At 46.6% G+C, this 21,864-nt stretch overlaps 1 long non-coding RNA gene across 3 annotated transcripts in view; it reads left to right on the top strand.

The window, feature by feature from the left end:
* Nucleotides 1-21,864, top strand: part of LOC130276437 (uncharacterized) — a 38,527-nt gene that overhangs the window by 2,967 nt on the left and 13,696 nt on the right. The window lies entirely within an intron of this gene.

The following is a 21,864-nucleotide window of genomic DNA, read 5'->3' on the forward strand; positions in this document are numbered from 1 at the left end:
TGGGGGGATTACATGGGTGACAGGGGGGGATTACATGGGTGATAGAGATGGACAGGGAGGTAGACAAGGCAGACATGGCTGACAGGGGGGGGTGGACATGAGTGACGGGGGGGTGGACATGAGTGACGGGGGGGGGGGGTAGAGGGTGTACCTGGGTGACGGGGGGGGGGATTTAGACAGGGTTAAGAAGGTGAACAGAGGGGTGGAAAGGGTACGGTACCTTAAGCAAGCCGGCCCGCGCAGCTTGCAGTTCCACAGGAGGCACTGGAGTCCGGCGCAGGTGCAGCTCGTTCCGCCCCAGGGCACCATTTCGGGCTCACTGCGCCGCAAGGGAGAGGGGGACGGAGGGGGACGCAGGAGACGGAGAGTGAAGGAGGGGGACGTGGGGGACACAGGGAACAGAGGGGGAAGGAGGGGAACACGGGTCACGCGGCAGACGCAGGGGACGGAGGGGAACACAGGAGATGCAGGGGGGACGCTGTGTGCGCAGTGCGCACGCAGACTTCCCTGCGCCGTTAGGCCGGGGCGGGACATTTAAAAAAAAATAATAGTAAAAAATAAAAAAATCAAGGCAAAATCCCGCGGCACCACGGGCAGTGCTGAACGGCACACACGTGTGCCGCGGCACCGCGGTTGGGAATCACTAATCTACTGTATATCATATCTAATATCCATCTATCTACTGTATGTCATATTTATGTACTGTATATCATATCTATCTACTGTATATCATATCTATCTCATATCCATCTATCTACTGTATGTCATATCTATCTACTGTATATCATAAAAGTAAAAAGTAGTGCAGCACTCCATATAGTGAAATTTTTTTTGGTTTATTCCATCAAAAAAAGTGTAACAAAGAGCAGCGACGTTTCGATCCTCTCCAGGATCTTTTTCAGGCTTGAATAAACCCACAATTTTTTCACTATATGGAGTGCTGCACTACTTTTTACTTTTATGTAATTGGAGGGACCTATGGACTGATCCTTTTTTAGTTGCCTGCACCCTGCTATTTATACACTTTTTCATTGAGAGTGTTGTTGTGCCTATATTTTTGCATCTACTGTATATCATATCTATCTATCTATCTACTGTATATCATATCTATCTCATATCTATCTATCTACTGTATATCATATCTATCTCATATCTATCTACTTTGTGAGAAAGACCTAACATTTACCATCATTGATCATGTACCTCCTTTTAAAAGGGGAGGAAATCGCACCGCAGCTCTCAAAAAGAGAGAGCTGTGGTGGATTTATACATTAAACACACTTAAACCGAAAGGTCTCAATGTCGATTTTAAATTAAAGGGGTAGTCCAGTGGTGAAAAACTTATCCCCTATCCTAAGGATAGGGGATAAGTTTGAGATCGCGGGGGGTCCGACCGCTGGGGCCCCCTGCGATCTCTCTGTACGGGGCCCCGGCTCTCCGCCGAGATAGCGGGTGTCGACCCCCGCACGAGGCGGCGGCCGACACGCCCCCTCAATACATCTCTATGGCAGAGCCGGAGATTGCCGAAGGCAGCGCTCCGGCTCTGCCATAGAGTTGTATTGAGGGGGCGTGTCGGCCGCCGCCTCGTGCGGAGGTCGACACGCCCCCTTCCAGCGGGCTGTCGGGGCTCCGTACAGGAGATCGCGGGGGGCCCCAGGGGTCGGACCCCCCGCGATCTGCAACTTATCCCCTATCCTTAGGATAGGGGATAAGTTGCTCACCACTGAATCACCACTGGACTACTCCTTTAACACATGAAATTTATAATGCTTAATTACCTGTGATTCAGTTTCTGTATTGATATATTTGTTTTATTCATGTTACTGTATTGATATATTGATAGGGTTGCCAGGCAGGTACTGCCATGCATTAATTCAATATTAAGTGATGGCCATTCTTCTCAACATGCGTCACATGGCACCTTTGCACCCAGAGTTTGTTGCCTATGGTAACATCTCCGGAATGCTCTGTGTGGACTCGGCATGTGCGACATTGAATTGCCGCACTGCCGTCATGCCCTGTGCAGACTGTAGACGTACAGAGATTGCTGTTTGGCCAATCCATGCATTTGCCCTTATGCAACATGGCGTCCCGCTTCAGAGAGAGGAAGGACGCATGCGTGCCCTACACTGAAGCGTCGCCCGGCAACCCAGTCATGTGATCGGTCTCGCTCTGAGACCAGTTCCGGTTTCTGCCGAAATGTACCGGATACGCTGTGAGACGGCGTCTTCATGGAATACAGTGTCTATACAATATGAATGGTGAGTGGATCCTCTCCCCCCCCCCCCCCCCCTGCCCATCTGGTATGAGAAACAGCTGCAATTGATCACTAATTAATGGGAATATGGATTTTTTAAACTTATATGCACTTTTATATATATCGATTAGCACAGTATTTTATATGTATATTTCCCATATGTATGCACATTGCACTTTTTCTATGTTAATCTACACTATGAATCGTATATGCACTTTATTGATTAATGAGATTATTGGTCCTGCGTGACCTTAAAAACACACCAGTCATGTTATTTGTTGCTTGAAAATGGTTTGGTGAGCAAACCGAAACGTCGCCTCACATTGTGTGAATAAACACCTTCTTTTTTGCACCTTATTGGAGTTGCTGCTGCCCTTTTTTGTGATAAACTGCATATCATATCTATCTATCTACTGTATCTCATATCTATCTCATATCTATCTATCTATCTCATATCTATCTATCTGTCCGCCTATCTATCTACCGTATCTCATAGATATATATATATATATCGGACAGGACAGGACAGGCACCTGTGCACTTCCTGAGGGCCCAGGCCTGATGGTGGGCCCGCCACTGCTAGCTGCTTTTTTTTGTTTCTTTGATTTACCTTTAGCCTACTTAGATGTTGGGCTGGGCCAGAAAGGCGGCCTGACGCCAGCCCCTAACCCCAAGTGTTATAAAAAAAAATCTATAAAAAAAAATCTTAATCCTTACAGTACTTATTAGCTGCTGAATACTACAGAGGAAATTCTTTTCTTTTTGGAACACAGTGCTCTCTGCTGACATCTCTGTCCATTTTAAGAACTGTCCAGAGTAGGAGAAAATACCTATAGCAAACATATGCTGCTCTGGACAGTTCCAAAAATGGACAGAGATGTCAGCAGAGAGCACTGTGCTCGTGATGTCAGCAGAGAGCACTGTGTTCCAAAAAGAAAATAATTTCCTCTGTAGTATTCAGCAGCTAATAAGAACTGTAAGATTTTTAATAGAGGTAATTTACAAATCTGTTTAACTTTCTGGCACCAGTTGATTTAAAAAAAAAAAAGTTTTCCAGCGGAGTACCCCTTTAAACTTAACACATTCCTATGTAAATAACATTACTCCCCTCTCCTACATACAGTCCTATATAAATAACACAATCCCCCTCCACTAAACAGTCCCATGTAAATAACACTACTCCCCTCTCCTACATACAGTCCCATGTAAATACCACTACTCCACTCTCCTACATACAGTCCTATGTAAATAGCACAACCCCCTCCACTAAACAGTTGCATGTAAATAACACCACCCCTTCTCTTCAACATACAGTCTTATGTAAATTACACTACTTTCCTCTCTCCGACATGCATTCCCATGTAAATAACAATGCTCCCATCTATCCAACAAACAGTCCTATGCAAATACCACCTACTCCAAAATACAGTTCCATATAAATAACACCACCCCCTCTCTCTCAAACATGCAGTCCCATGTAAATAACACCACCTCCTCTCTAACACACAGTCCCATGTAAATAATATCATTGCCCCCTAACACACACTTACCACTTACTTCCTGTAAGCTGTAGTACTACATAATAGTGCAGCCCAGGAGGCCCTGCCCCATCCCGAAAAATGCTCCGCCCCTAACATGATGCCATTCTTTTTTTTTTTCAACGGTAAATTTTTATTGAAAGTTTTCAAAGATACAAAACAAAGAAAATAACAAGCAGTCGTAGCAATACGGGCAATGCCCACAAAAGCATAGAAAGGTATACCCTGAAGGCTTGCAACAGGCAGCTAAGGCATATCTTACAATACAAAGGTCAATACTAACATCGGGCGCTGCCGGAAGAAGGCAACGCAAACACGAGTAAGGGGGGGGCAAAGGAGGGGGGAGGAGGGACACTGGGGGACCAAATATACATACACAAACGAGACAAAAGACACGGGGCCAAGAGGAAAAAGAAAAGGGAAGAAAGCAGAAAGGGAAAGGAGCCCGACAGGTCAAGGCGGTTGTCGATCCCAAATTTCCCAGACCGAGAGAAAGGAAGGAATAGAGTTATTCAACAAGGCCGTAAGGTACTCCAGGGAACAGGTCTCCTGGATACGGGCCAAGAGGTCGGACTCAGAGGGAGGGAGAGTTTGTTGCCAACATTTAGCTATGAGTGTTTTGGCGGCCAGAGCAAGATGCATGAAAAGTTTGAACGGTTTATTGGATAGAGTGGGATGGGAGAGATGGTGAAGGTATATCCGGGGGTCTAGAGGGACCAAGACACCCAGGGAGCCAGAGACCAGTCATTGCACCAACTTCCAATAGTCAGCTATAAGAGGACAGGACCAGAAAATGTGGAAGACTGTACCTAGACCCACCCCACAACGCCAGCATTGAGGAGGGATAGCTGGATTCAGTTCTATTTCAGTGCTCAGGGGTGTGATACCAGCCCATAATAATCTTATACTGGGTTTCTTTATAAGCGGTGCAGATGGATGCCCTAGACGCCCTCTCCCAAGTAATTCGCCACTGAGATAAAGTAATAGAAGAGTTAAGGGCAGCCTCCCAACGGCCCATATAGCGGTGAGTAGGGGGATCCCCATCAGGGGGCTGGAGGAGTAGCGAGTAGATGTCCGAGAGAAGTCCCCGCGCCTGAGGCCCTCCACGGCACAACCTTTCAAAGCCTGTCAGTCCTGAAACCACAGTGGATCCAGTTGTGGAGGTCAAGAAGTGCCGGAATTGTAGATAGTGGAAGCGCTCAGACTGGTTGAGATCCCAAGGAGACACCAGCTGTTCAAAGGGTAAAAGCCCAGCAGAAGAGGCCTCGGGAACCCCATTCCCGCACCATAGGGGAAGACAGCCGGAAAGGTGGGACAGTAAAGAAAGACCGCAAGGGGGAAGAGGGGGAATACAATTTAAACTTCCTAGAGCAGTAACCCCAAACATATCTAGAGAAAGACATAAGACCCAAGAGAGGGAGGGGGGGGGGTTGACAGAGGATATCAGAGTATGGAGTTCGGGTGCATAGGGGCCAAACAAAGCTTCTCCAGCTCCATCCAGCGGCTAAAGGCATGATAGGAGGACCATGCCGCAAGATGGCGCAGGTGAGCAGCCCAATAGTACTTAGCTACATCAGGAACAGCCAGCCCTCCCATGGCTCGAGAAGCCATCATGACTGACATTGGCAAGCGATGCCCCTTCCCATCCCAGATAAAGCGAAAGATAGCAGATTGAAAGGAGCGAAGGGTGGACAGGGGCACTCACGTCGGCAGCGCTTCAAAAAAATATAACAACTTAGGTAAAAGCGCCATTTTAAGCGCCGCAATCCGCCCGAAAAAAGAAATATACTGCAACCTCCATTTCTCAAGCAGCGCTCTAAGTTCGCGGAAAAGGGGAAGGTAATTAGTAGAGTAAAGGGTGGAGTATTTAGAAATAATGTGAACTCCCAAATACTTGATAGCAGAGGAAGACCATTTAAAGGAATAGTTAGAGCGGAGAAGAGTGGAGACAGAGGGGGGGGGGGGATTCAGGGGGAGAGCCACAGACTTAGAGAGATTGACCTTATAGCCTGACACAACACCATAGTCATGGAGGACCCGATAAAGATTAGGAAGAAAGAGAAAAGGACGAGAGAGGGTAAGTAGAACATCATTGGCCAATAAGCACTTTTTTTTTACTCCCGATCGTGTATGGGGATGCCAGCGATGTCCGGGTCCCTCCTGATCATAGCAGCAAGGGGCTCAATGCATAATGCAAACACCAGGGGGGACAACGGACAACCCTGTCTAGTGCTGTTGAAGAGAGGGAAAGTAGGAGAAGGAGCATGAGGGAGTTTAAGGGAAGCAGTAGGAGAGGAATAGAGACCCCGCAGTGCCGTGAGGAAAGCACCAGTGATGCCAAACTTTTGGAGAGCAGGAAAAAGGAATGGCCACCCCAACCAAACAAAGGCCTTTTCTGCATCCAGACTAAGAATCAACATCTGGTCAGACCGTCGATTAATCAAGTCAACCAGGCCCACTACTCTCCTTGTGTTGTCTCCTCCCTGGCAACAGGGGATAAACCCGACCTGATCCTTATGGATAAGGGAGGGAAGAAAGGAACTGAGCCTTACCGCTAAGACCTTAGAAAAAGGCTTCAAGTCCGAGTTGAGGAGGGCAATAGGCCTGTAACTGGAGCAATCATGAGGGTAATTAATCAGTGGAGAAATGGCTGCGGGATCCCTTCACCCACCATAAAAGAATTGAAGAGAGGGACAAGTTTAGGCTCAAGTACGGAAGAGTAGGTCTCATAGTAGAGATAAGAGAAACCATCAGGCCCTGGGGAGCGACCCGCCGGAAGAGACTTTAGAACCTCAAGGAGTTCCTCTCCAGTAATAGGAGCATTTAGAACACAAAGATCGGCTTCCGACAGAGAAGGTAAACCGCAGCAGGACAGATAAGAATCAAGAGCAGCGGCACGCTCCCCCAGGTCAGATGGAAGTTGGGAAGGAAGAGAATAAAGGTTAGAATAGTAATCGACAAAGAGACGGCAGATGTCAGCAGGATGGTAGCGCAAGAGGCCCCAGGAATCCTTCAGAGCGGATGGCGATTGGGCAGCAGCACGTAGGCGCTTGGCCAACATAGTGTGGGCTTTATTACCCTACTCAAAGAAACGCTACTTAGCGTATAACAGCTGCCGCTCCACCCTATGGAGAGCCAGGTCACCCAACTGAGCACGCGCAGCCACCAAGTGCCTCAGTAGAAACAGAGGGGGAAGAGAGTAAGAGAGCCTCTAAGCGGACAATCAAAGTGCGAAGATCCCGGCAGTGAGCCAGAGCGTCACATTTAAGTCGGGCCCCTAGAGCATTGCAGTGACCACGCACCACAGATTTATGGACCTCCCAGAGGACCGCTTGCAAAGCAACCGAGCCTTCATCATTAGCAAAGTAATCAGTAATACACGCCTGGATCGACTCCCGGGAGGGCAGCGCTTTAAGAAGATGACATATTCTAATCGAAGAAGGAGAGCTGGAAAAAGAGAGGAGGACAGGGCAATGGTCAGACCAAGAGATAGGGTCAAGGGAAGTAGAGAGCATGCGTACCATAGGAAGATTACCGAAGAAATAATCTATGCGGGTGTGCAACTTATGCGGGTGGGAATATAAACTAAAAGAATGGTCCGTCGTGCGGTTTATGCGCCATAAATCATACAGCGTGGAGGCCCGGATAGTCCGCTGGAAGAGGGTAGCCAGGCGCAACTGGGCAGAAGAAGGTGGAGAGCTAGCGAGGGAGTGGCGATCCATAGTCGGGGAAAAAATCAAATTGAAGTCCCCCCCCCAGTAACCAAGCAGAAGAGGGGTATTTATGTAGCCTAGAAAGGACCCTACGGAGAAACGGGATTTGAGATGTGTTAGGGGCGTAAATTTCGCAGAAGGGAGACCCCACCCCTGACCCCTTCAACTATAACAAAGCGCCCCTGAGGGTCGAGTGAGCAAGAGGAAACTTGTAAAAGGCAGAATCGAGAAACCAAGATAGCCGTCCCGGCCGTCTTCCTATCAGAGACTGCAGAGAAGGCCTGGGGGTATGAGTATTGAAGAAAGTGGAAGGATCCAGAATAGTCAAAGTGTGTCTCCTGAAGAAAGACCATATCGGCTCGCAGGTCCACCAATTCACGCTGCAGTAATCGCCTTTTAGAAGGGGAGTTAAGTCCCTTAACATTCAAGGAGACACACTTGACCATGGCGGATGATGAGAGGAAGAAGAGAGCCAATAAACAGGCATACTCACAGAGGGTCCTGGGAGGGCCTCAGCAGACCGAAGGAGAGGAGACAAGGGGTCCACGATTGTAAAGAGAAACCGCAAGGAAGGGCGATCTGTGGGAAAGAGAAAGCAGAAGAAGGGAGGGAACAGAGAACAACAGAAAGACTGATGAACTAACAAGACACAGACAGGACAACACAAAAGACAACAAAAACAAAGTAGTGCAAGGAAACAAACCATTGACAATAAAGTCAATGCAGACGCCAAGACCACGAAGGTGGATTGCAAACCAAGGCATGAACGATCCATTGCTATAGCCTCGGGAGGGGAAATGGAAGAACATCACCAAGGAACGACCACAAAGAGGAGCAAGCACCCTACCCCAAAGCCATAGCAAGAATTACACAATCTGAAATAAAACAAACCATAGGTGACCAAAAAATGCAAATGGAGAACAATCAGTAATGAACTATGCAAAACAGAAGAGCAAGAATGAAAATATCAACATGAAGTCCACACAGGACCGGCTCCAGTAACATGAGAAAAGTCCATACAAGAAGTAAACAGGAGAGATGGGAACCATCCAAGGCAACTCATGGGGGGTTCCTCAGGGGTCCCTGGAGGCACGAGGAGGGGACTTCTTCTGAGGACCAGGCCTGCGGGAACGGACTGGTTGCCAAACAGTGGGCGCGGGGGGAGGTAAGGTCCCAGTCCACCAGCTGGGGAACCGGCAGGTCCAGTGTTGAACAGAAGGCCGGGAAGTCCGAGAAAGATCGCAGGACAGCGGAGCGTCCATCCCTGCGTGGATGTAGAGCAAACAGGAAATTCCATCGGTAGGGCAGATAGGGTGGTCCTCTGTTGTTTGAGGGAGAGCACCGGGTAAGGTCCCCAGGTCCGGTGGAAATGGCTGAGGAGTGAGCAACACAGACCCCCAGGCAGAACAGGAGGACACAGCGAGGGCCCGAACAGGAGAGGTGAGCAAGGGCTGCTGCAGAGGGGCTGGAGGGGGAGGTCTTAGGCCTCCAGCAACATGCGCCCAAGATGGTGGGGACACAGGAGAAGAAGACTGACCCTCAGGGGTGGGAGGCTGGGGGGAAGTGCAGAGGTCACAGCGGCTGTGCGGCAGGGGTCCACATACACTCCCCCCCCCCCCCGTTCTGTGGCAGTTCCGGGAGTTGCGGGGGTTAACCCTCCAGCAGCAGAATCCACGTCAGGGGGAGTCGGCTGCAGCAGGGTATGGTGAAGCTGCGGAGGCCGGGCTGGATCATGATGCCGGCTAGAGGCTGCAGGGGTCCGCAGTAGGAGCGGAGCAGGGGGCACAGGGGACTCTGGTCCCGATGGAGAGAGCACAGCAGGGGAGCAGGGCGGAAGCAGGAGGCCCCGGACGTGATCTCAAACCCTGCGCCGGCCCAGTAATGGCGGGCAGGCGCGCAGGAGCCGAGGATGGAGATGACTCAAGGACCGTCTGATGCCTCCGGAGGAGAAATTTGGCTGTCGGGTAGGTGCTGAAGGGGTCCGGGGCTTGTGGGAGGTCCTCCCCATGAAAAACGGCTAGGTCACCAACGATTTGCAGGCAGATTTATGGCCACGGGCACGGGAGCTCACTCTGAGTGCGGCCATCTCACAGTGTGCCAAGCCACGCCCCCAACATGATGCCATTCTTACCAGGATCTACGGACCGAATTGTGGTGAGTGATCTTCCTCCTAAACTGCTCCATGTAACTGCAGTCTCTTCCCCTGCACAGTGCACTGGCTGTACTACCAGGCTGAGCAGGGGAAGACAAGGAAGAGCAGCCACAGTCCAGCCCAGCAGCCAAAAGATTTGGGCACAAGGTTGGTCCTGCAGGTTGACTGCTAAAAGGAACAGCGTTCCTGCTGTTAAAAAAAGTGCAGGGACACCGTTCCTATGAGTTCCTGCAGGACTCAAGCCCTGTTTATATATGAACTGTCTGTAGATTGTCAGTGCTGCTTGCCTATGGTTATGCAGCATGACATCTAATATGTGTAGTTGGGTCATTTTTAATCTAGATAATTGGAGATTTTCCTACCCTTGGGGAGAGAAAATATAGATTTTATTAAAGACAGGAGACAAACATTATGCTATTCTTTCTTTACTATTTTTCGATAGCAGCAAATAAAGGGTTAACAGTAAATTCCAAGAAAAAAGTTTAACAGCTGTAACAATGGTACAGTCTGAATAGATATAATGGCTCATCAAGATAGGCTCCTCCTCTTTCTCTGATGTAGTGTAGAATAAGGAATTCCAAATAATCTCTGAAGTAAAAGGCATTCTAAACTATAATAATGAACTGTAACATAGAATCATATCGGAACCAATTATATTAACTGCCAGAGAAAAAGGATCCAACTTGGAAATATGATTTCAATGGAATCCAGAATTTGCAGTTGATTATACTGAAAGAGAGAGATAACATTAATAGATAGGGTTGGGTAAAATGGGTGGGATAATGTACGTCTCCTGTCTTTAATAAAATCTATATTTTCCATCAGCAAGGGTAGGAAAATCTCCAATTTTATTACAATCCAGGAGACTCACATTATGCTTGTTCAAAGCTTATAAACAATGGAACTGGTACATTTAAAATATGTTCTAAAATATAGTCATGAGTACTGGGTCTAAAATAAAACATTTTGAAAATAGACTCTGTGGACCAATTATCAGCTTTCAATATGTCTGATAAAGAACCACCAGCTTGTCTAACCTTAGTGGACATGGCACCTCTGGTAGAGTGAGCTCCAAAAATGGATGTATCTATACCTGCTAAGGACATGACTTGTTTTATCCACCTAGCAAGAGTTGGAGGGGATACAGATAGGTGAGGTTTACAATATGAAATAATTAATTGAGAGATTGAGAGGTATCTAATGGATTCAGTTTTATGTTCACAATTGAGGGGTATCTAATGGATTCAGTTTTATGTTCACAATTGAGGGGTATCTAATGAATTCAGTTTTATGTTCACAATTGAGGGGTATCTAATGGATTCAGTTTTATGTTCACAATTGAGGGGTATCTAATGACTTCAGTTTTATGTTCACAATTGAGGGGTATCTAATGAATTCAGTTTTATGTTCACAATTGAGGGGTATCTAATGGATTCAGTTTCATGTTCAGAAGCGACTGACCAATAGCAGATCAGGGTCAGAGGGGTTAAAGTTTGATTCCGCCCAAGCACGGTATTCTGGGCAGAACGGGGGAACTGTCATGTGCCCGGCAGCGGCGGTGGAAGTCCCTTATCGGCGGGGCGCAGCGATGACGTGCGGCTCCCTGGTAAAGACTATACAGTGGTCTCTAAACTGTAGCCCTCCAGATGTTGCAAAACTACAACACCCAGCATGCCCAGACTGCTGTTTGGGCATGCTGGGATTTGTAGTTTTGTAGGATTTAGAGGGGTACAGTTTGGAGATCACTGTGCAGTGGTCTCTAAACTGTGGCTCTCTAGATCTTACAAAACTACAACTCCCAGCATGCACGAACAGCAAAAGGCTATCTCACAATGCTGGGAGTTGTAGTTGCATACCTCCAGCTGTTGTATAACTACATCTCCCAGCGATCGGTACATGCTGGGAGTTGTAGTTTTGCAACAGCTGGAGGCACACTGGTTGGAAAATACTGAGTTAGATAACAGAACTTAACTGAAGCTTTTCCAACCAGTGTGCCTCCAGCTGTTGCAAAAGTACAACTCCCAGCATGCACGGTCTTTCAGTGCATGTTGGGAGTTGTAGTTTTGCAACAGTTGGAGGGAGCTGTACAGGGTACATTCACATGGGCGGGTTTACAGTGAGTTTCCTGCTTCAAGTTTGAGCTGCGGCAAATTTTCCGCCGCAGCGCAAAATCCTAGTGGGAAACTCAATGTAAACCCTCACCACTGCGAATGGACCCTAAAAACACTACACTAAAACATAATAAAGGGTAAAACACTACATATACACCCACTTACACTGTCCCCCCAATAAAAATGAAAAAAGTTTCGAACGACAGTGTTTCCAAAACGGAGCCCCCAGCTCTTGCAAAACAACAACTCCCAGCATTTCCGGACAGCCACTGACTGTCCAGGCATGCTGGGAGTTTAGCAACAGCTGGAGGCACCCTGTTTGGGAATCACTGGCTTAGAATACCCCTATGTCCACCCCTATGCAATCCCTAATTTAGTCCTCAAATGCGCATGGCGCTCTCTCACTTCGGAACCCTGTCATATTTCAAGGAAACAGTTTAGGGCCACATATGGGGTATTTCCATACTTGGGAGAAATTGCCTTCCAAATTTTTGGGGGCGTTTTCTCCTTTTACCCCTAATGAAAAGGAAAAGTTGGGGTCTACACCATCCTGTTAGTGTAAAAAAAAAAATTTTACACTAACATGCGGGTGTTGCCCCATACTTTTAATTTTCACAAGAGTTAAAAGGAAAAAAAGACCCCCAAAATTTGTAACACAATTTCTCCTGAGTATGGAAATACCCCATATGTGGACGTAAAAAGCTCTGCGGGCACACAAAAAGGCTCAGAAGTAAGAGCGCCTTGGACATTTGAGGCCTAAATTGGTGCACTGGGGTGGCTGACTTTACAGCGGTTCTGACATAAACGCAAAAAAATAAATACCCACATGTGACCCCATTTTGGAAACTAACAAGAACTAACAAGAACTAACAAGAACTAAACTAACTTGTCACGGAATGTAACAAGGGGTATAGTGAGCTTTAGTTGGATGGGAAAATGAAAAAATATATATTTTTTCACTAAAATGCTGGTGTTACCCTAAATTTTTCATTTTCACAAGGGAAAATAGGAAAAATCCCCCCAAAATTTGTAACCCTATTTCTTCTGAGTAAGAACATACCCCATATGTGGATGTAAAGTGCTCTGCGGGCGAACTACAATGCTCAGAAGAGAAGGAGCGCCATTGGGCTTTTGAAGAGAAAATTTGTCCGGAATTGAAGGCCACGTGTGTTTACAAAGCCAGAACAATGGACCCCCCCCCCCCACATGTGACCCTATATTGGAAACTACACCCCTCATGTAATGGAATAAGGGGTACAGTGAGCATTCATGCCCCACAGGTGTCTGACAGATTTTTGAAACAGTAAATGTAATTTTTCATTTGCTCAGCCCACTGTTCCAAAGACCTGTCAAATGCCAGTGGGGTGTAAATGCTCACTGCACCCCTTATTAAATTCTGTGAGGGGTGTAGTTTCCAAAATGGGGGGGGGAGCACTGTTCTGGCACTACGGGGAGCTTTGTAAACGCACCAGGCCCCCGACTTCAATTCCAACCAAATTCTCTCTCCAAAAGCTTAATGGTGCTCCTTCTCTTCTGAGCATTGTAGTGCGCCAGCAGAGCACTTGACACCCACACATGCACACATGGTGTATCTCTATATTCAGAAGAAATTGGGTTACAATTTTTTTTTTTTGGGGGGGGGGAGTGGCATTTTCTGCTATTACCCTTTGTAAAAATGTCAAATTTGGGGAAACACAAGCATTTTTGTGAAAAATTTCATTTACACATCCGACTTCAACGAAAATCGTCAAACACCTGTGGGGTGTTAAGGCTCACTGGACCCCTTGTTGTGTTCCCTGAGGGGTGTAGTTTGCAAAATAGCATGCCATGTTGGGGTTTTATTTGCTGTTCTGGCATCTTAGGGGCTTCCTAAATGTGACATGCCCCCCATTGTCGCTCCTTCCCTTCTGAGCCTTGTAGTGCACCCTCAGAGCACTTGACATACACATATGGGATATTTCCTTACTTGACAGAAATTGGGTTACAAATTTTACGGTGATTTCTCTCCTTTTACCCCTTGTAAAAAATAAAAAACTGGGTCTACAAGAACGTGTGAGTGTAAAAAATTAAGATTTAGAATTTTCTCCTTCACTTTGCTGCTATTCCTGTGAAACACCTAAAGGGTTAACACACTTACTGAATGTCATTTTGAATACTTTGAGGGGTGCAGTTTTTATAATGTGGTCATTTATGGGGTATTTCTAATATGAAGGCCCCTCAAATCCACTTTTTGTGGAAAATTGCTGCTGAACTTTGAAGCCCTCTGATGTTTTCCAAAAGTAAAAACATGTTAACTTTATGATGAAATCATAAAGTAGACATATTGTATATGTGAATCAATATATAAATTGTTCAGAATGTCCATTTTCCTTATAAGCAGAGAGTTTAAAAGTAAAAAAATGCAAAATTTTCAAATTTTTCATCAAATTTTGGAAAGATGCAAGTATTGACCAAATTTTACCACTGACATAAAAGTAGAATATGTCACGAAAAAACATTCTCGGAATTATAATGAAAAGTAAAAGCATCTAAGAGTTATTAACGCTTAAAGTAACAGTGGTCAGATGTGCAAAAAATGGCTGGCCCCTTAAGGTGAAAATGGGCTGGGTCCTTAAGGGGTTAAGTTCAACCTGATCCTCTGGATGTATAGATTTTTTTATTTGATTTTTTTCACAGAAGGATCCTTATTTAGGTGGTGTCTTTTCTGATGCACCTTACCTCTTTTTAGACCTGCCATCATGTGGGAGGTCGAATCTTCAGCAGACGAGAATATATCAGAAGGGGTTGAAGGACCCTTCATAGGAGAATCATGTGGATTATTGTGATTTATCGCAGATGCTACTGATTTAGCTATCACATTTTGTTTTGAAGACATTGTGGATTTATGTAATGGTATAGGAAATATATATATATATATATACACCATATTTATCGGGGTATACCATGCACCGGCCTATAACACGCACCCTCATTTTACCAAGGATATTTGGGTAAAAAAAGTTTTTTACCCAAATATCCATGGTAAAATGAGGGTGCGTGTGTGCGCGTGTATACCCCGATACACCCCCAGGAAAGGCAGGGGGAGAGAGGCCGTCGCTGCCCGCTTCTCTCCCCCTGCCTTTCCTGGGGTCTAGAGCCCTGCTGCTGGCCCTTCTCTCCCCCTGGCTATCGGCGCCGCTGCCCGTTCTGTCCCCCTGACTATCGGTGCCGGCACCCCATTGCCGGCGCCGATAGCCAGGGGGAGAGAAGGGGCAGCGGCACTGGCGCCGCTGCCCCGTTGCCTCCCCCCATCCCCGGTGGCATAATTACCTGTTGCCGGGGTCGTGTCTGCGCTGCTTCAGGCCTCCAGCGTGCGTCCCCTGCGTCGTTGCTATGCGCTGCGCGGCGCAATGAAGTCATGCGCCGCGCCGTGCAGCGCATAGCAACGACGCAGGGGACACATGCCGGAGGCCTGAAGCAGCGTGGACCCGACCCCGGCAACAGGTAATTATGCCACCGGGGATGGGGGGAGGCAACGGGGCAGCGGCGCCGGCAATGGGTGCCGCTGCCCCTTCTCTCCCCCTGGCTGTCGGCGCTGCTTCTCTCCCCCTGGCTATCGGCGCCGGCAATGGGGCGCCGGCACCGATAGTCAGGGGGACAGAACGGGCAGCGGCGCCGATAGCCAGGGGGAGAGAAGGGCTGGCAGCAGGGCTCTAGACCCCAGGAAAGGCAGGGGGAGAGAAGCGGGCAGTGACGGCCTCTCTCCCCCTGCCTTTCCTGGGGGTGTATCGGCGTATATCACGCACATAGACTTTAGGCTAATAATTTGTTATACGCCGATAAATACGGTATATTCCTTTTAGATCATGTATTTTAAACAGAATATATTTGTTATGTATGTTTAATATGTTTCAAAATACCTAAATGCATCTATATATATATATATATATATATATATATATATATATATATATATATATATAGAAAGCAAAAAGCGGTTGCAGCACACAAGATAAGTGAAAAAAATAGTGGTAGCTTTAATCCATTATAAATACAGATGCAACGTTTCAGCTGCCGATGCAGCCTTTTTCAATATGCTTGAAAAAGGCTGCATCGGCAGCTGAAACGTTGCATCTGTATTTATAATGGATTAAAGCTACCACAATTTTTTTCACTTATCTTGTGTGCTGCAACCGCTTTTTGCTTTCTACATTGGGGACCAGTGACCGGGGTCCATTTTGGCTGCTTGCACCAGAAATTTTCTACAAGGTGTGCTGCCCTCCGCTATTTCTCTCTCTCTCTCTCTCTCTCTCTCTCTCTATATATATATATATATATATATATTGTTAGAAGGTGAAAGGTATGATGGTTGATGGGCGATATGTGTCACCAAGCTTCCTGGCCTTGGTGAAGTAAGAGCCGGTAATTTTCCTGTGTCTGTGCTGCGGTGCAGACTGATACTGTGGCCATAGTATGGCTGGAAGGCCAATCTGGGATGGCTCTTACTGGGAATGACCAAGTGTAGGTTGGGGGTCATTCCCCACAATACAGGCCGGCTTTTGTTGGCCTTAAAGCTAGGCTGCCTCACCAGCTGAGGGGAATTTTGCTAGTTGCAGCACACAGTGCCAGAGAAAGCTATGTGTGGAGTTTTTCCCTGTGGTTGCCCCAAGAGTGGAAGCTGCTGGACAGCCTAACTGGAGGCCTGGAAAAGACTTTCTTGACGCCGCATGGCGTGAACTCAGGTGTGAACAAACACCTAAGGATTACAGGTGGACTTTTATTACGTTTTCCTTTGTTCTACGTTTAAAGACTGTTTGCCATGTGCCGTTTGTGAATAAAACATTGAACTCTGATTTAGAAAACGCTGTCTCCTTGCCTCTATACTGCAACCGCACCTATGTGCAAGAGAGAGTCATCACATTTGGTGGAGGATGAGGGCAATGCAGTGAGGACAGTGGTTAAATTGCAGTACGCTATTGCCAAGAGCCGCTGGAGTTGTTGTTAGGGGCAACGAACCTACCGACAAGTCACTGTCAGTCTGGCGGGTGTGTTTATCCAGTGTCTGCACTGATCCAGAGTCTGCAGTGTTGCCAAGATGGAGGCGGCTATAAAAGCACTCATGGAGGCCAACTTGCAACAGGTGGAGTCCACCAAGCAACAGCGAGAGACCAACAAGCTCCAGCAGGAGACCAACCAGCTGCTGTTACAGCACATAATGGCGCTACAAGCTGCAACGACAACGCGGACCAACCCTGATTCCAGGAAGGCTGTGCGGATGGCGATGCCAAAGATGACCGCCGCGGATGACGTTGAGACCTACCTGGTGGTCTTTGAAAGAGTGGCCGTGAGGGAGAGGTTACCCCAGGACCAGTGGGCTGAGGTCATCGCTCCATTCCTGACGTCCGGGTCCCAGCAGGCATATTTTGACTTACCTGATGACAAAGCGGCTAACTACGACACTGTCAAGGGTGAGATATTGGCAAGACTGGGGGTAAATGTGTGGGTCCGGGCCAAGCGAGTACGGCAGTGGGAGTATAAGCCGGCTGAGCCTGCCCGGCCGCAATATTATGACCTGTTCCAGTGGCTGCAGAAGGGGTTGCAGCCGAAGGTCCTAAGTCCCACTGCCATAGTGGACTGACTCCTGTCGAGAGGTACTGTGAATCTTGCCTAACCTGTCAAATAACTAGCCCCCAGCCACTTTACCGCAGTCCGCTGGTCCCGCTCCCGATTATCGAGGTTCCGTTTGAACGGATTGCTATGGATCTGGTGGATGGCGCCGGCAATGGGGCGCCGAAATCTGCTAGGGGGCACCAACACATCCTGGTAGTCCTGGACTACGCAACTCGGTATCCTGAGGCGCTACCTCTGCGACATACCTAGGCCAAACTCATAGCTAAGGAGTTAATGTAGATGTTTTCCCGAGTGGGCTTACCCAAAGAGGTGTTGACTGAGCAGGGCACCCCATTTATGTAAAAAATAATGAAAGAGCACGGTAATTTACTACAGGTAAAACAGCTGCGAACCTCCGTGTACCACCCGCAGACGGACGGCCTGGTAGAAAGGTTTAACCAAACGTTAAAAAACATGTTGAAGTGGGTGGTGGCTAGAGATGGGAAAAATTGGGAACTTTTACTGCCCTATCTCATGTTCGCAGTGCGAGAAGTGCCCCAGGCTTCTACTGGGTTCTCGCCCTTTGAACTGCTATACTGCAGACATCCACGTGGTCTGTTAGACATAGCTAAAGAGGCATGGGAACAACAGCCCACTCCACATAAAAGTGTAGTTAAGTTTGTCACTCAGTTGCAGGATCGGATGGAAACAGTGTTGCCCTTGGTTAGGGAACATATGGAGGCAGCTCAGCGGGCCCAGAGCAGAGTCTATAATCGCCGGTCCGGAGATCGGGTTCTAGTTCTGGTACCAATGGTCGACAGTAAATTCCTGGCTAGGTGGCAGGGTCCCTACGAAGTGATTGAAAAGGTAGGGGAGGTGACGTACAGGTTACACCAGCCCGGGCGAAGGAAGCCAGAGAAAGTGTACCATGTAAACTTGTTGAAACCTTGGAAAGATAGGGAGACTAGTGTGGATGATAGCCCCCGGCCAGGTTTGTTAGGGGTGGAGTTTCCCGTCCCTCAGTCTGGTGCGAAGGAAGCAGTTGCCACAGTGAAAATTGATGACAATCTTTCCTCTGCGCAGACTCAGGAGGCCAGGGAGTTCCTCAGTAAGAACACCGATGTGCTCTCACAGCTTCCTGGGCGTACTTCTGTCATCTGCCATAACATTGTCACTGAACCCCAGGTAAAAATACAGCTGAAACCATACCGGGTACCTGAGTCGCGGCAACAAGCCATTTTGGAAGAAGTGAAACAAATATTAAAGTTAGATGTCATCGAAGAATTGAAAAGTGAATGTGCTAGTCCGATAGTCTTAATACCCAAACCAGACGGTACGTTACAGTTCTGTAACGATTTTCGGAAACTGAATGAGGTTTCCAAGTTCGATGCATATCCCATACCCCGAGTTGATGAGCTTATTGAGAAGCTAGGACAGGCTCTGTATTTTTCTGTTTTGGACCTCACCAAAGGGTACTGGCAGGTGCCCTTGACGGAGACTGCCAAAGAGAAAACAGCCTTTGTTACACCAGAAGGTTTGTTCCAGTACAAAGTGTTAACCTTTGGTTTACATGGGGCTCCCGCTACGTTTCAAAGGCTAATGGACATTGTACTTCGGCCACATCGTCAGTACGCCTTAACTTATCTGGACGATATCATCATTCATAGTACAGACTGGGAAAGTCACCTTCCAAAAGTACAAGCAGTGGTAGACTCCCTTAGGAAGACCGGGTTAACTGCTAACCCCCAAAAATGTGCCATAGTCTTGGAAGAGACCAAATACCTGGGGTACATCATTGGGCATGGAGTTGTCAAACCCCAGGTAAACAAAATAGAGGCAATGCGGAATTGGGCCCGACCTGTCACTACCCGACAGGTGAAGTCGTTCCTAATAATGGTGGGTTACTATATGAGATTCATCCCCCATTTTGCTACGGTGGCTGCGCCCTTAACAGACCTCCTGAAGGGACGCAAGTCCGTCATGGTGCGCTGGAACGAACAGGCAGAGCAGGCGTTTTCCGCTTTGTGGGTCTCCGGTGTTGGTGATGCCCGACTTCAAAAGGAAATTTGTGGTACAGACCGATGCCTCTGAGGTAGGTCTCGGTGCTGTACTCTCCCAGGAAGTCAACGGGGAAGAACATCCAGTTGTCTTTCTCAGCCGTAAGCTGACCCCGGCCGAGACCAGTATAGTGGAGAGAGAGTGCCTGGCCATTAATTGGGCACTCGAGTCTCTCCACTATTATCTGTTGGGCAGGAAGTTTCGTCTTGTGACGGATCATTCCCCCCCTTAAGTGGATGTGCCAGGCCAAGGACAAAAATGCTGGGGTTACCAGGTGGTTCCTGTAGCTTCAGAATTTCAAGTGCACGGATGAACACAGGGCTGGTCGGTAGCTAGGCAACACCGATGTCCTGTCACGGGTCCACTGTTGTACAAGTGTTCACCCCCTAGGGCTGGAACAAAGGGGTATGTGAGAAGGTGAAAGGTATGGTGATTGATGGGCGATATGTATCACTAAGGTTCCTGGCCTTGGGGAGGTAAGAGCCGGTAATTTTCCAGTATCTGTGCTGCAGTGCAAACTGATACTGTGGCCATAGTATGTCTGGAAGGCCAATCTGGGACGGCTCTTACTGGGAATGACCAAGTTTAGGGTGGGGGTCATTCCCCACAATCCAGGCTGGCTTTTGTTGGCCTTAAAGCTAGGCTGCCTCACCAGCTGAGGGGAATTTTGCTAGTTGCACCACACAGTGCCAGAGAAAGCTGTGTGTGGAGTTCTTTCCTGTGGTTGATCCAAGAGTGGAAGCTGCTGGACAGCCTAACTGGAGGCCTGGAAAAGACTTGCTTGATGCCGCATGGTGTGAACAAACACCTAAGGATTACAGGTGGACTTTTGTTACGTTTTCCTTTGTTCTATGTTTAAAGACTGCTTGCCGTGTGCCCTGTGTGAATAAAATACTGAACTTTGATTTGGAAAACGCTGTTTCCTTGCCTCTATACTGTAACCGCACCTATGTGTAAGAGCAAGTCATGACAATATATACATATATATATATATATATATATATATATATATGCACACACACACAGATTCTATGGGTGCGAGATGTAAATAAATAAAATAAATATATCAGTATAAATATATCAATTATAATAAATAGTTAATAAGATTAATTCATTTATTGTACATATGAATTCATAAATTTAGGAATTAATTCCTGAAATGTATTCTCTGTAAAAATAAAGGATTCAGAATCACATATTATGAAATAATAGGTATTAATTAATTTGTTGGTATTGTAAATAGTTAATATTTATGCATCAGTTCATATGATATTTAACAATCATGAGGGAGTAAGCTTGAATATTGCCTGTAATAACATTACCTATAATAAATTATGGTAATAGAGCATACATATGAATTTCATGTACATGAATTAGAAGGATACTGGTGATAAGGAAGGTCCCAGGCAGCATCTACTATCTTCGGGAGAAGGAGAGCAGATGACAGTTGAGGTAGCGCTCCGAGTTGCTGACAGGATGACGGGACTCAGTGGGGGACAACCAGCTGGGGTGGGAAAATACCTTAGGGGTACGGTATAGACTGTGTATGAGGTATCTATGTGAATAGAGGGTAGTTGTGACGTAGGAGATACAGAGTATATAGATATATCTATAGGGAGATAGTATAAAAAAAAGAAAATAATAAATATAATGTAGTGAACAATGGACTGAAATGTACATATATTGTAATGAAATAACAAGAATATATGACTATATATAATATATTAGGGTAAGGTTAAATGGAAATAAATGTAATTAACATTAAATAAATATATATATATATATATATGTGTGAAATTATGAAGAAATGTTATGAGGTATATGAAATTTGTGAGGAGAAAATTCTTAGATACTTATCTCTAGCTATAGCAGCAAAGAAAGAGGAGGAGCCTATCTTGATGAGCCATTATATCTATTCGGACTGTACCATTGTTAACTGTACACTAGACATTAGTTAACACCTGTTAAACTTTTTTCTTGGAATTTACTGTTAACCCTTTGTTTGCTGCTATAGAAAAACGGTAAAGAAAGAATAGCATAATGTGAGTCTCCTGGATTGTAATAAAATTATTAATTATCTATTAAATGTTAAGTCATGTAATGTATGTACACGTACAGCAGATTAGTGAGTGCAGCTCCTTAGTACAGGATAAACAATATAATGTATGTATACAGAGTGCAGCTCTGGAGTATAATGAGGCCTGTAACTCATGATCAGTTGAAGATAAGTATAAGATCAGTATTTACATAGTGACTTCACTGGCACAATCATGCACACAGCTCTGAAGTATAATACAGGATGTAACTCAGGATTAGTACAGGGTAAGTAATGTAATGTGATGTATGTACACAGTGACTTCACTTTATAAATTTTTATGGAGAACATACCTTTAGGGAAATATTTTAACAAATCAATTGGCATTTGTCTTACGGTCAGGCTCCATGG

This window comes from Hyla sarda, chromosome 6 (genome assembly GCF_029499605.1).
Source record: "Hyla sarda isolate aHylSar1 chromosome 6, aHylSar1.hap1, whole genome shotgun sequence".
NCBI classification, from domain to species: domain Eukaryota; kingdom Metazoa; phylum Chordata; class Amphibia; order Anura; family Hylidae; genus Hyla; species Hyla sarda.